Raw genomic sequence first — 14,698 nt, 5'->3', positions numbered from 1 at the left:
ATAATAATTAAAACCAAAAAAAATTAAATTAAAAAAAATCAACTTATATGAAATGTAATAACATGAATTTGCTCATTGGTGTTCTCTGCTTCATCTTCAGCAGTGATGTATTTTACTAATTAGCACTAGATGTAAGTAAGTCACTAAAGTCAACGTTTCCAGGCCCAAAAATGTCCTCCTGTGTTCATTCCACAAGCTGATATTTCACTGTCTTCCTACACTATTGCAAATAGGAATTAAAAAAAAAAACACATGGAAACTATTTGTCTAGGATCTCCTGTCTATATCCCATTCACTCAGTTGCAGCCTGGTGGGAGTTAGCAGTCCCCAAAAATAACTTGGTCAAGAATTTATATTGATATTGGTGACAATCTAAGAAAATTCCAACTCTATCTTGACCTATACACAATAGAAAAAGGGGAAAAAAGATATGCATAGAAATCTCAAATATTCAACTCCCTTCCCTTCAGAATTGTTACTGAAACTTTTTCAATATTTTTATTATTGTGTAATTCTGACATTTTATGTCCCTGACAGAACCCAAAACCCAAAATGCCAATGCATCACAAGAAAGGGCTTTTCTGCCAGGGGATCTAGTCCAAGTTTGCCTTCTTCCAAGAGATTTAGTTATCCCCATTTTGAAGTGTTTCTCTCAGCTCAATTACAAACTCAGGGGTGACTGAGTGTAGGGTGTAGTCAAAGTAATTATTTGGATGGGGTGTAGTCAAAGTAATTATTTAGATAGTCAAGACTTATTTACTATATACCAGAGGAGCAAAAAGAACAAAAAAAACAGCTATTATTTCATTTATTTTATTTAATGTAGAAGTAAGTCATCAACTCTAGCTTTCTCCATGCTTAGAGAGAAGTCAGTCTAAAAAAAAAAAAGTAAAAGAAATAACAACCTCCGTGACATGGAGATGTGTTAAATGACTCACTGAACTCAAGTGAGGGGAGAAAGTCAGGACCTGAGAGAGACAAGAGACAAGTCATTGTGACCCAGAGCAGAGCATTTGAGCAATAAACTTAGAAAAGTCAGGACAAACTTAAACCCCTGCGGTTCAGCTTCATGCTTCAGCAGTGCTCGCCAGCCACTCACAGAGTGAACAAAAATATTACTTGTTGTGGTTAATGCCCTTCTCCTCCTCCTGGTTTGATTGAGTTTTCCTCATTCTTTTGTAAAACGCTCCAAGTTATCATTTGGCTCTGCAAGTCCCATTTAAATTCAGAACGATGGGTCTCCTTCATCCAGTTGTCTCGGCTATTACAGATATATGCATTCTGTCAGAAAAGGTACAGGCCTTTGCCAAGCAAAGTAGCTGAGGACAAGCAATCTAACTATATTTCCTCTCAATAAATCAACACATGCATTTTTACTTGGGGTATATTTGAGCAAGATAACTCCACCTCTGATCACATATATATAAATAATAATAGCTATAATCTCTTACATCTACATAGTACTTTTTAGCTTACAAAGCACTCAAAACATATGTTGTTTCATTTTATCCTCACAGTATCCCTGTAAAGTAGATACTTGTATTAAGTGCATTTTCTATGTGAGGAAACTGAGGTTCAGAGAGATTACATAGTTTACCCCAAATCACACAGCCAGCAAGTTTGCATTGTAGCAACTCCTGTAACCTTTCCATTACACCATAGCTGCCCCATTTCAACATGTCCTTAAATAAGCCTGATGACATAGACCAAATTTATACTAGATAAATGGTATCTGGGTCAACACGAGAAACTTAGAAACCAAGTGATTTTTAAAAATCCAGTTCAATTTAATATATTTCAATGATGTCATTTACAAACTTCAAATCAGTGTTAATGAACTTCTTCGTAAAAGAACGCAATTGCGTGACTCATGAAATGGGCCTTTTGATACATGTAAATTGTTCTTGAGTGCTTGTTATGTATCAGGTTTTGTACTAAGCTTTTACATGTGTTATCTCATTTAATCCTCACAAAAACCCTATATGGCGGGTACTATTACTATCTCCACTTTTCAGGTGAAGAAACAAGAACTGAGATGTCAAGTAGGTGACTTACCCAAGGTCACAACCAGTGGGTGTCAGAGATAGGATTTGAACCCAGGCAGACTGGTGCTGAGAGCCTGATCTCTAGACCACTACGCTGAGCTCCTTTGGCTACTTGGAAAGCTGGGCTAGCTAACCCTAAAAAAGACTTAGGACTCTTGTACTCACTGACTGTGGAGTTGCTCTCCTCAGAGAGATCTAGGACACTTATATGCCATAATCAGGTGAACCACTTTGTGTTTTTGCTTTTGCTGCATAATTGAGAGATAGCTGGGTAGGCAGGTGAAGAAAACATTGCTAAGGGGCTCATTTGCCTACTGGCAAAATGTGACCCATACAGCTGACTTGCTGCTGAGTGTTGCCACCATCAGAAGCCTTTGAAGCTAAAGATGGTGGCATACAGGTGACTAAGTGTTGCAAGGACATACAAAGGTTAAATAACTATTCATCCTTGTGCATCCAAGGGAGACTAGACTTTCTTGTTCTGAGTTTGCCTGTACTGTCATGAGAGGGCACATGAATATGTACTTCTGTGCCCCATGATGTTATAACAGTGTGAATGTGCAGCCTACCCACAATGAAGACCTTGGGCAAATGCAACTGACTTCTTACCATTTTTTTTCCTAAATACAATTTACCTTGTAGCCTGAGTTCCTTTCTTTTCTTCAATCTACTCCAAACATGACTACAAAGTAAACCACATATTCTACATGCCCTGTATGACTTATTACTTTTTAATAATGTAAATAGGTGAACAGAAGCATTATTGATCTTCAGTGTCTAAGCATTTAATCACTATTAATAATGTAAAAGGTTTTTATAAATATGTAAAAACAGGAGTACATTAAACTAAATGACAGCAGTAATTTGCAAAGCCAGACATTTCACTCGCCGTCACTAATGGAGAGGTGCATTTAAAAATCAAAATCCTATGAGGGTTCGTGCAACCACTGACAGCAAGGTCTGGCCAAACTCATTTGTTTGTTTTGTAACCATGAGAGGCGGATCCCCACATCAATCCATGTCAAGCATCTATATCAGAGGTTGCTTCAAATCAGCCCACAGAGGTATTTTGTTTGGACTGACATTTAGAAATCATAAAAATCAGAATATCTTCCTTCTCTTGAAAATTTACACAGCTTTGCAACCCTGGGCCCATGGGCATGGCATAGGTTGTCTAGAGATGAGGACCAGCTGCCCCTCTGGATGGGACATGACATGCCTCTCCAGGTTACCATTCACTGTTTCCCTTACACCTGGCTCACTTCCTTTATTTTCATTGTCATGCCTGGCCCTGCTGGCATTTGAGTTTGTGACCTCTGGTCTGCACAGTTTCTATAACTTTCCTAGGAAAGATCTTACGTGTTTTTTTTTTTTCTTATCTCTTTCCCTGAGAGCCTTTAAACATCCAATATTACCATTTCACTTAATTTTAAACCTTTACTATGCTGGTTTAAAAAGAGAGAAAAGATGACTGAGCATGAGATAAAATCACATTAATGGAACAATACTTCTACTCTTATTTTTTGTTGCAGTACCAGTGTATACCTCGTGAATAAGTTGGTGTACACTCTGCCTCACACCTTAAGCTAATAAACTCCTCTGGGACAGTGAATCTTAACCTATTATGTATTCTATCCCACCAATCTTGGTATCAGGTAACCAGGTCCCACCATAGTAGAAATAAAAAGTATACTTTTTATTAGAAGAATGTATATGTTGACAGGCATTTATTATGTTTATCACTTAGAATAAGTTTTAAAAAACAGTTTAAAGATCTAAAAAGTCCTGCTGAATGCAGTTATAGTGGCCTCTTCTGCTCAGCTTGGTGGAATGCCTACCCTTAGCTGAAAAAATTTCTAAAATTGGGACCAAACTTAGTACAACACTGAGCACATAACAGCAGTGTTAACAGGCTAAAAGATGAAGAGGTTAAATGAGATAATGGGGTTTTTCTAGTACTAACTTTCTATGGAGTTGCTATATCTCAATTTCTTGGTTCACACTGGGATGTACAACATTGATTAGCTCTGAATTATTCTCATTGCTAAATCTGAAGTTTTACAAGGACAAAGACCAAGTCTGATTTGTTCTCTCCTTGTTTTGAATATCTATTGCTGGGTAGAAAACTGTTCCAAGTAATGGATTAAAACAATTTAGTATTATTATAACTCATGATTCTGTGGGTCAGACATTCAGACAAGGCATGGACAGCATAGCTTATCTCTGCTCCATGATGTTTGAGACCTCAGTTGGGATGATGCAAATAGCTGGGGACTGAAACAGCTGGAATCTTTCTATATACAGCCTCTCTATTTGGCTACTTGGGCTTCTTCTGGCATGGTAGCCAGTATTCGATTTGTCAGAGCTATTATATGGTGGCTCAGGGCTCCAAGAGTGAGTGTTCAATAGACACGGAATGAAGATGTCAGTCTCTTATGGCCTGGGTCCAGAAATTGTCACAGTGTCATTTCTGTCATAAATTGTTGGTCAAAGCAGCCACAGAGCTTTCCTACATCAAGGGGAAGGACATAGATTCCACTTCTTGATGAGAGAAGTATCAAAGAATTTTGGCTATCTTTAATCTACCATACCACTGTATCCCCAGATCCGAACACAGAACCTAGCACAGAGTAGGTAAAAAATGAGTGAGTGGCTTGGTTGTAGTGATTTTAAAGTCTAAATGCCCTTCTCACATTTGCTAATGAAAAACTCATCTCAGTTGCCTCAAATAAGCCAACTCCCAAATGTGGAACCAGCCTAAAGGTAAGATTATAGTTGTCCAAATAGCACAGGAACAAAATTTATAAAAGATGAAGTGATTATATAGCAGTAGCAAAGTAATTACTCTTTTTATAACTTATGCGATATTCCACCACTGTCACAGCCTGCCAATAATTGACATCATTTATGACTTTGTGTAAGCATCAATAATTCTCCCTTCCTTCAATGGGCTAGATAATCAAAATTTAGTACCAAGAAAAAATTAGAAAATAAGCAGCAATATCAGGAAGTCAGAAGGAAGAATGCTGTTAACTGGCTCACTTTGGTATATGTCATTATTCCGTCTCATGAGAAAACCAGAGAAGTGCCCCAAAACAAATTGAGGGACTACAAATGCCTACTTCCCCAAGCCTTTGTCCTCCTTTACTACACCCTACTCAATAATAAAATCTTGATTCTTGCTCCTGATTAGTTATGATACCTGGTAACAACTATAATTATTTATCATAACTTGTTTAATAAAACATGCTTTTCTGTACTTAGTTAAGCTGGGAATTTATAACATTTGAAATCCTGTAAATGGCAAAACAAGTTATTGACCCAAGACTGAAGTCAAAGGAAGGTTGCAGGAAGATAGCCATTACTGCAGAAGCTGCTAATCTTTTATAAAGACTGAGACTTCAGAATAAACATACTTGACAGATACTAATTACTGTTTAAAGTATATGTTTTATTAAAATATTAGTATTTCTAGAGTAACTGAGGACCGTAAGTCCTCAGAAGGAAATAGCAGAGATATCAGAGATATCAGATTCCTCTGCCATTCTTAATATAATAATACTCTGCTATCTATTCATTTTTCAAGAGTTATGAAGGATATGTATTCATTCATTCATTCATTCAGCGGATATTTCTTGGGTACCCACTCTGTGCCAGGAATTGTGCAGATGGAGGTAAACAACAGAAACACAGCCCCATTATTAAAAGAGCTTACATTCCAGAGGCAGAAGGAGTCAAAACATCAAGTAAATACACAAATAATCAAAATAATTATGAATTGCAGTAAGTTCTGTGAATCATGGAACATCAGGTTTCTAAGGGAGCTTGGAGTTCATCAACTCACAGGTCTCAAATTCAACTGCTTTGATAGGGCAGAGAGGTAACCGAAATTGATGTAAGACAAGAGGTACTCTAGCAAATAGGACAAAGTTCATTAAACAATTATAGAGGTGAAAATGACCTGGAAGCTTTCAGCAATAACCCAAGGATGGGACTAATTGACTCAGGTGAGCATGAAGCGCTGCTAAAATTAACACACGCAGGAGGCTATTGATGACTTGCAAGACAAATACAAAGCTTATTTGGACAATGAACAGCTTAACGATGTGCAAGCAGTTTCGTCCCTTGACATTTGAGGCTATAAATAATTTTTTTCTACAACTTAAAATGTTTGTACTGAACATATAAATTCAAGGAAGAAAACAATTAATCATCCCCCAAAAAACCATTTACCAGAATAAAAACAATTCCCATTAACCACATTTTGGAGTCATTTATAACAATAGATCCTACAGTTTCTTTTAAGATAATCTATATTGGGAAAGATTAATCATTTCACTCTTGAGATTCCTGTACATTGTAATGTTTACTTGGTCCATTTTTTTTTTCATTCAGTGATAGACACTGTCCTAGGCTTTGGCCTCTAGCAGGCAGTCTCTTCCCCACACAGTCTAATGAGGAAGACAGACAATAATAAAAAAGTAAATGTCAGGATGGTGTAAATACTGTCAAGTGAGACGAAGAAAGGTTAAAGACAGAGAACGATCATTTTAAACAGAGTGGTCCATAGAAGCCTCTCTGAGGAGGTGACTCTAGAGCAGAGTCCTCATAGCATATCATTCATCTATATGCTTGGTGATCTTGGCATGAATGTTTCTTGCCACCTAGACCTTTGTTCACACAAACTGGAGCCTGCTTTTTACTTTTAGGGACTCACTGAATCAAGATTCTGTGACAGTATGTGCAATGGAAAGGTAAAACAAACCTTTCTCAAAGAATTGCTCCAGACTGGTTACTCTACTGGGTTTTACCGATAAATGGATTGGGTGCCAGCCCTCCAGGAGTGCATTGAGAGAATTTGAGTACTTCACACAAACTGAATAAGACCTAACAAGAGAAATCAGCAACAGCCCTAGACCACTTAGTCATGAAAGGAAAAAAAAAAATAGCAGATCTTCATTAATTAGTGTTGAACCTAAAAGAAATCAAATATCTTAAAACCACGTACCGATTTGGAATTATAAAAAAAAAAAAACATAAGGAAAGCCTATATATTAGAATATTTTAAAGGAAACACAATGTAATTACAGTATTCAAGCATTCACAGAATTAACATTCATGGTTTTGTCCATCTGCAAGTAACCCCCAGAAGGTCCACAACATAAACATTTGTAATTTTGCTAAAGTACAAATTTGAATCCATATGCTTTGTGTTTAACTTTTTTTTTTTTTTTTTTTTTTTTTTGAGACAGAGTCTCACTTTGTTGCCCAGGCTAGAGTGAGTGCCGTGGCGTCAGCCTAGCTCACAGCAACCTCAAACTCCTGGGCTCGAGCGATCCTTCTGCCTCAGCCTCCCTGGTAGCTGGGACTACAGGCATGTGCCACCATGCCCGGCTAATTTTTTATATATGTATCAGTTGGCCAATTGATTTCTTTCTATTTATAGTAGAGACGGGGTCTCGCTCTTGCTCAGGCTGGTTTTGAACTCCTGACCTTGAGCAATCCGCCCGCCTCGGCCTCCCAAGAGCTAGGATTACAGGCGTGAGCCACAGCGCCCGGCCTGTGTTTAACTTTTTTCATGAATCTGTTAAAGACCTCTAAGTCTATTTGTTAAACACATATTTCTGTGTATTTTTAATCTAGTAATATGGAAAACATTATACCAAGTATAAAACTAGGGGCTGATAAACACACAGTGCAACACTTACTAAATAAATTGAATGTACTAAGGACCGAGGAAGCTCTTTGTAGGGCATCAACATCCTCTCTTTGTCTTTCCATGTTGCTTTTCTTGAGCAACCTCCTTTGCTTGTCACCTCTACAGTTGTCCTAAGTGAGAAGTAAGATTGTTGCTATTTGCTAATAAAGCACTTTGATCTAGTTCATGTGAAAGGTGTTACGTGTGTGAAGATGGGATCTCCCGATTTGCAGACAACTATTTTGCCTAATGCTAAAATTCAGAAAACACATGTTCAAGACACATTTAAAAAATTACGAAGTGCTGAAGGTTCCCAGATTTGTAGAGCTGACTAGCTCCTGAAATCAGCAGTCAACACCTAAAGGTATCAAAAGGAAAGAATGTGTGACTTTCACTTCTTTGCAAATGCTCTTGGGCAAAGAAGAATGAAAAGAAATCAGAGTACAAATCTTAAAAAGGCTGTTCAATTGATTATGTGTAATATCTTGAAACTTAGATATTTTTAGATGCTTAATAATTATAATTAGTAACAATAATAGCTGTCTAAAACTTATCTCAGCATGAGTAGGTATTTTCTAATATTTTATCTATCCTACTTACTGATCAATTAGGATTGAAAGTCCAAAGGCTGAAATCCTTCTTATCTACTTCTGCAAGCCATACCACTTGCTTGCAGTGACTCTTTAGCTGGTTCTATTATCTCATTTTGTCCCTAGAGAGGACAGAGTGAATGCATGTTTTGGAGGAGGGGGGGATGTATGACATACTGTAACTCATGTCCGCTACATACCCTACACATAGAAAGTGCTTAGCAGTTGTTGAAATTCTACAGGTAATGATGTCCTATGGATAGTACCATCTTTGTAGGTAAGCATTTTCTTTTCATTTGTAGCCACATTATTTACATCTTGACTCAGAAAGATCTGAAGTACAGCTCAGGCTCTTTAGAGTCCAGGTCTAGAGACTTGCACTCCTCCACCGTGTATGAGCTGTGCTATCTTGAGCAAGATTTTTTAACTTCTCTGAGTTTGTTTCCTCACTTTGGAAGCAAGCCTAATAGTTATACCTACTTAGGGTTATATGGATATTAAATGAGATAAGGTAAATGTCTGGTCTAGTACCTGACTCATAATAAATGTTTAATAAATATTTTATTTATACTACATATATTTAATAATTATCATATATGTATGTATATATACATATATGTTATATATGTATATATTTTAAAGGCCTAGTTCAAAAGGTTATCATTTGACTCAGTAATTTTATTGTGATGATATCTTTGTGAGGTGATTGAAGAGAGAGGTAAGGGAAGAACTATTATTGCCACTTTACAAAAAGAGCAAATGAAGCCCAGAGTAATTCTGTTTCTTAGGAAAAATCACAATGGTGGTTACTAACAAGCCAGAGCTAGAACAAAGCTATGGCTAGAGCAAGGCCACAATTTTTCCTCTGTGGAGGGAAGAGTAATCTATGTCCAAAAGATAGCCAATAAGAAGGACCTGCCTGTATTTAATGACTATCCATTATTTGAAAGGCAGATTCACAGAGAAGTGACAGGAGAGGTTAATGAGGTTAACAAAACCCCATAAGCCTGATTACAAAGATAAACCATTTGAGTAATGTGTAGAATAAGCAAAAAACAAACCAAATTTTTAAAAAAATATCTAACTTCTGACTATTCAAGAGTTACAAGGGCTTATAGGACAAATATTTCAGGATTCAAATTCTGGACAAAAATAATCATGTGTCTAAATGAAGCAAACTGGCACTTACGCAGTCCTGAAAATGTGACTGTGTCGTCAGTTTTCTTATTGCTTCAAAACACTTGATCTTTTTCCCATTACTTTGGGGATCTCAGGCATCCAAAGCAAGCCTACTTTTGACAAGCAATTACCAGGGCAGATGGGAAAATAGCCACCCTACCTCAGGGTGAGTGCCCCCATTTTGTTTTACTTGAAACATCACTAGCCATGAGGAAAATAATTCTGCTTAAAAAGCTATCTGCATTTTCAATAGCACCACCTTTCCCAGAGTCCTAGAATGTTGATGGCTAATGCTCCCAGCTGCTTTTAATGTTACCCACTTGGTAGGTATTATTTATTTAGGCTCGTGACCAACTGAGTAGGATTAAATCAGCCTGCTATATTTAAGTAAAAACTAATGAGATTTTATTGGGTTTACATATGAACATTCACTACATTCACATTTTCTGAACATGAAAACTGGTTTATGCTATAATATTAAGTGTTTTCATGGTGCTGTACCAGCTTAGATAACATATATCAAAAATAGCATGTATCGTATGGAAACCCCCCCAAATATTTGGATATTAGCAACCCCAAATGCATTTAAATTGTAAAATACCAAAGAATAATTATATGATAATATATAAAGGAATAATGAGGTTAGCATGCATAAATTAAGCATTTGAAGAGGACTATTCATTCATTCTTCCTGATCACACAGGTACTGTTTAATTCCCTGAAGTAGTCAATTATCAAACAAAACTCTCGTGATAAAAATATAGTAATACACAATCCAGAATGTTGGCTTCTAATAAACTAACTGTGAGGCATCTGTCACACAGGAATCTCAAAGTAGTCACTGAAACCCTTGAAGCCGTGCCATGAGGGTAGGTTGTAAGCATCTTACAACTTCATATAAAAAAACATTTGAGTTGAAGTTCTACAAACCTTTCCTGAGCACATGCTGTGTACACCAAGCACTGGGAAGGACACAGAGAGGAAAATCACAGTCCTTGCCCTGGAGTGGCTATCTAATACAAAAGACAAACAGATCTATAACTGTCATCCAAGACAGGCTGTGACAAGTACAGTAACACAGGTATGAACACTGTATAGTGAGAATAATAGGAGCAGAGGAGAAATTGACACTTATTTGAGACAGATAAATTGGGTTAAAACACATTTCCATTTTATAATCTCTGGATTTGAAGAAACCCCACTGTTCTTCTTAATAGTCCAGTCACCCCACTGTCTGTTTCAACATGTCTCCCCAAACCACAGTTGCTGCAAATCCTTTTCCAGAGGCTTATATGGAAGAGTTAAAATCTAAGGTTGTGAACCAGTTGATTTTGCTGCCCTTATATGGTTATGCCCCCTGTTTCCCTCTCCAGGGGTTCATACATCTTAATTGGCTGAGTATGTTACGGTCTTGCTTTCCCTAAAGCAGAAGTCCTCAAAGTTTGGTCTTTAGACCAGCAGCATCAGCATCATTTGGGAACTTGTTAGAAATGCAAATTCTTGGGCCCCACACCAGACCTACTGATCAGAAACTCTGGGAATGCAGCCCAGCAATCTGTTTTAATAAGCCCTCCAGGTGATTCTGGTACACAATCAAGTCGAGAATCATTGGTCTGTACCAGAGAAAGATTATCAGAAAGGACTGAGGACCAACACCACAGTCCTAAAATTACACTCTAAAAAAAAGATCCTTTATTGATTATATGATGGCAATGGATAACAGGAACATCTTAAGCTCTTTGTCCCAATGACTCAGAGGTATTTGCATCCTAATAGAGCCCCCAGAAGCAGCAGTGCTTTAGCTTAACTGACACAGTCTACAACTGCAGGATTTAGGGTATGATAAACTCAACTGGCAGAGAAGTTGTGAGGGGAATCCTCCAGCCACACCTCATATGCAGCAAATTTCTGTCCCTTGAACATTTGAACCAACGGACAACTCTCAGTGGAATTTACAGGGCAGGATTCAAACATTTGTGAGCAGAGGATTCATATGGCCTCTCCCATCTCAGTCTTTCTCAATGCCACCTCTTGACCAGAGCTGTCAGCTGTGGAAAGGATTTCATCTGCTCCCATGGAGAAAACAGCCTAACCTGCTCACCTACTGCTAGATCCCTGATTTTGAATGTTACCCTTCAAAGTCTACTTATGCTCATGTTAGCAACAAAAGCAAATAGCCATAACTTTCCTAGCCCTGAGTCTCATTTTCTTTGGAAAGATTTTAATCAGAAATACAATGCAGTAAATTGCATCTTCTTTCAGCAATTTAGTTTTCAGCCTTGTTTTTCAAACCAACTTTTGTGCTTGAGGTTAATGTTGTTGTCTCAGGTGTTGAATGAATATTGGAAATTTGACACCAAAGACAAAAGACAACAAATAAAGGAAAAGGAGAATGGAACCAAGAGTTGATTGAAGGCTAGGGATAATTTGACTATGCCATGAAAATAGCAAATACAGAATGAATTAGACCTTTTGCATCAGAGCTAACAAGCAGCTTGTTAGTTAAATAAGCCTCTCGGTAAAGTGTATTCTGACTTGAATTTCCCAAGATGCCCTGTTCTTCAGACCAAGCTGCAAACACCTTTCAGCATTTAGTTAAAGTGGAGAAGCAATTCCTTTGGGGTTGCTGCTTTAGCATAGTGACAGCAGGTAGACAGCTTGGCAGCAGCCTGTATTCTCTAGAGAACAGGAAAAGAGACACTTGTGAGGGGCGATCTTCTTCATGCATGTTTTTAAAGTCACATTGGACATGCCCATCTAGGTTCAAGTTATCTTGCTCTAACCAACAACAGCAGGGAGAGGTTCTTGTTTTTAAAGGTTCAATAAAGTAAAGTATCCGATCCATGTCTGTGAATCAAAGGAGAGCCCCAGGCAAAGATGGGAAGCATGCAATGCCTGCCATTGAGAGTACGTGAGTGTGCATGCACGTCACACAAAACCAACACAAAAAACAGTTACACTGGGCACATACCTAGTGTACACATGTGCTGGGCCAGTTTCATGACAATCCAGACAGTAGCTTCTATCATCTGGCTTTAAAGGTTCAGAAGAGTTCTGTATATTATTGAATTGAAAGGGTTTCAGAAAAACACAGGTCTTTTAAGGACTAGGACTCAGGGTGAAGGTTGTTTTGATGTGGCAAAAATTTAAGAGTTCAAGATGTTTCCCTATAAAAGGCCAAGGACAGGCCAAGTAGGGCTGACTAATTTTGATGGTGACTTGAGGAAGCAAGGGACTCTCTGGAAAAGGAAACAGGGAGACACTACAGTGGAAATAAGGAAAAGCACAGAAAGTAGGATTGTGGTACTATCAAAAACAGACCTTTGCCATCCATACATACCTTACTCCTCAGCTGAGACGTAACTTTGGGAAAAGATGAGTTATACAGGTTGCTTTGGATATTAAAAGCATAATCACAACAGGTTATATAAATAGGGGAGACACTATGTTTTAGTGGCTGTATGAATCAGGAAAAACAAAGCAGATACAAGAGTACCATCCACAATTAGGAAGAAAATTGAGTTTAGAAACTGGGAGTGTACAAAATGGCAGTTGAGCTGAACAAAGTGGCACAATCCACCTTACTTGCCAAGAATATTACATGAAGGCTCTCTAATGGACATTTGGAGCTGATGCAGCCTGGGTAAGTGAGTAGGCTCAAGAGCATCTTTTTTTTTTTTTTCCGAAATGGAGAGTTTGCCTGAGAAATAGATTTTTTTTCTAGGTTTCTTCATGCAATGTCAGTCAAGATTACTTGCAAATTAAAAAGGATACTTGAATACTGTCCCAAAATTTAGATAATTTACACTGACGCTGGATGACTGATATTGGCCAAAGATTAAAGTAAGTACTAGCAATCCAGGAATAAAAAGAGCTAAGAGTCATTCTTCTGAAAAATGGATGACATAAAGTGTGTAAATAATGGGAGCAAATGTGGCAAGATACAGGGAATCTTAGAACATTTAAAGTCTAATACATTACAAAGGGAGTTCAATACTGATAAATGTAGAATAATAAGTTTTATGGGGCTTTATCATATGTTGTAAGTTTGTGTGGATCATAAAATATGAGGAATAAAAAAGTAGGGAAGTTGAAAGACAAGTCTGTGCGCATTATTTATGAATGATGAAGAGTGAAATGAATGAGAAGAAGAACAGGTAGACAATGTCTTGAATAATGATGACTTTGATGAGTCGTTATCACACAAATCTGTGTGCTTCATAAAATATGAGGAATATTAAGGAGGAGAAGAGTCAAAAGGCAAGTCTACTCAGAATGAGATACAGAATGAAGGAAGAGAGGAACACAAGGGAAATGCACAGAATAATGATGACTTTTATGAGGTTTTCACTCACCAGCCTGGATCCTTCATAAATATAAGCCGTATAGAAAATAAAAGAGCAGCAAAAAGAAGAGACAGGTCTGTGTCTGTCATAAAATATGAGAAAATAATGCCAACCAGGCTTGACAAAATAAAAACAAAAATAATTGAGCCTAGTACAGCTATGGAAAGACACAATGTCTAGATTACTGTGAACAAATAAAATGAGTGAATGTAGAATTGTCTTGTCAGTAGGGAATCAATAAACACCTAGGTAGGTGTTATTGTTGTAAAGGCCACCTTCTTAATGGGTGGAGGCTTGGCAAGTTCATAATTAACCTCCACCACACTCCCAAAGCACCCAACAGCATTTACGGATTGGAAAACAATGTTTAATTTCTAAATGGTTTGGCCTCACTAACACACAGTCCCTTCTCAGCCCCTCCAGATCCAATCCTTATGTAGTTTGCAGGAGATTTTCTTAAATTGTTTCTGCTTAATCTATACCTACCCTTGTCAAATATTGCTTTGTAAAGCCCTCTAAAACAGGGGTCCCCTGTTTTTGGGAACTCACAACTTATGGTGAAATTTATAATTATTTCATTATACATTATAGTGTAATAATAATAGAAATAAAGTGCACAATAAATGTAATAAGCTTGAATCATCCTTAAACCATCCCTCCTCTCCCTGGTCTATGGGAAAATTGTCTTCCATGAAAATGGTCCCTGGTGCCAAAAAGGTTGGGGACTGCTGCTCTAAAAGATTACTGTATAAGACCAAAGATACCCTTTTATTTTCATTTTTGTTACATTGGACTTAGAACCTGGAATCAGATCTGTCAGGATTAGTTCAAAATGCAGAA

The 14,698-nt window shown here is 37.6% G+C and overlaps 1 protein-coding gene across 4 annotated transcripts in view; it reads left to right on the top strand.

The window, feature by feature from the left end:
• The window catches only part of TENM1 (teneurin transmembrane protein 1), a 779,956-nt gene that overhangs the window by 623,971 nt on the left and 141,287 nt on the right, over window positions 1-14,698 (top strand). The window lies entirely within an intron of this gene.

The sequence above is a fragment of the Microcebus murinus genome, chromosome X (assembly GCF_040939455.1).
Source record: "Microcebus murinus isolate Inina chromosome X, M.murinus_Inina_mat1.0, whole genome shotgun sequence".
Classification (NCBI taxonomy): domain Eukaryota; kingdom Metazoa; phylum Chordata; class Mammalia; order Primates; family Cheirogaleidae; genus Microcebus; species Microcebus murinus.
Note: the sequence above shows the minus strand (reverse complement) of the source record. Positions and strands in the feature narration are given on the sequence as shown.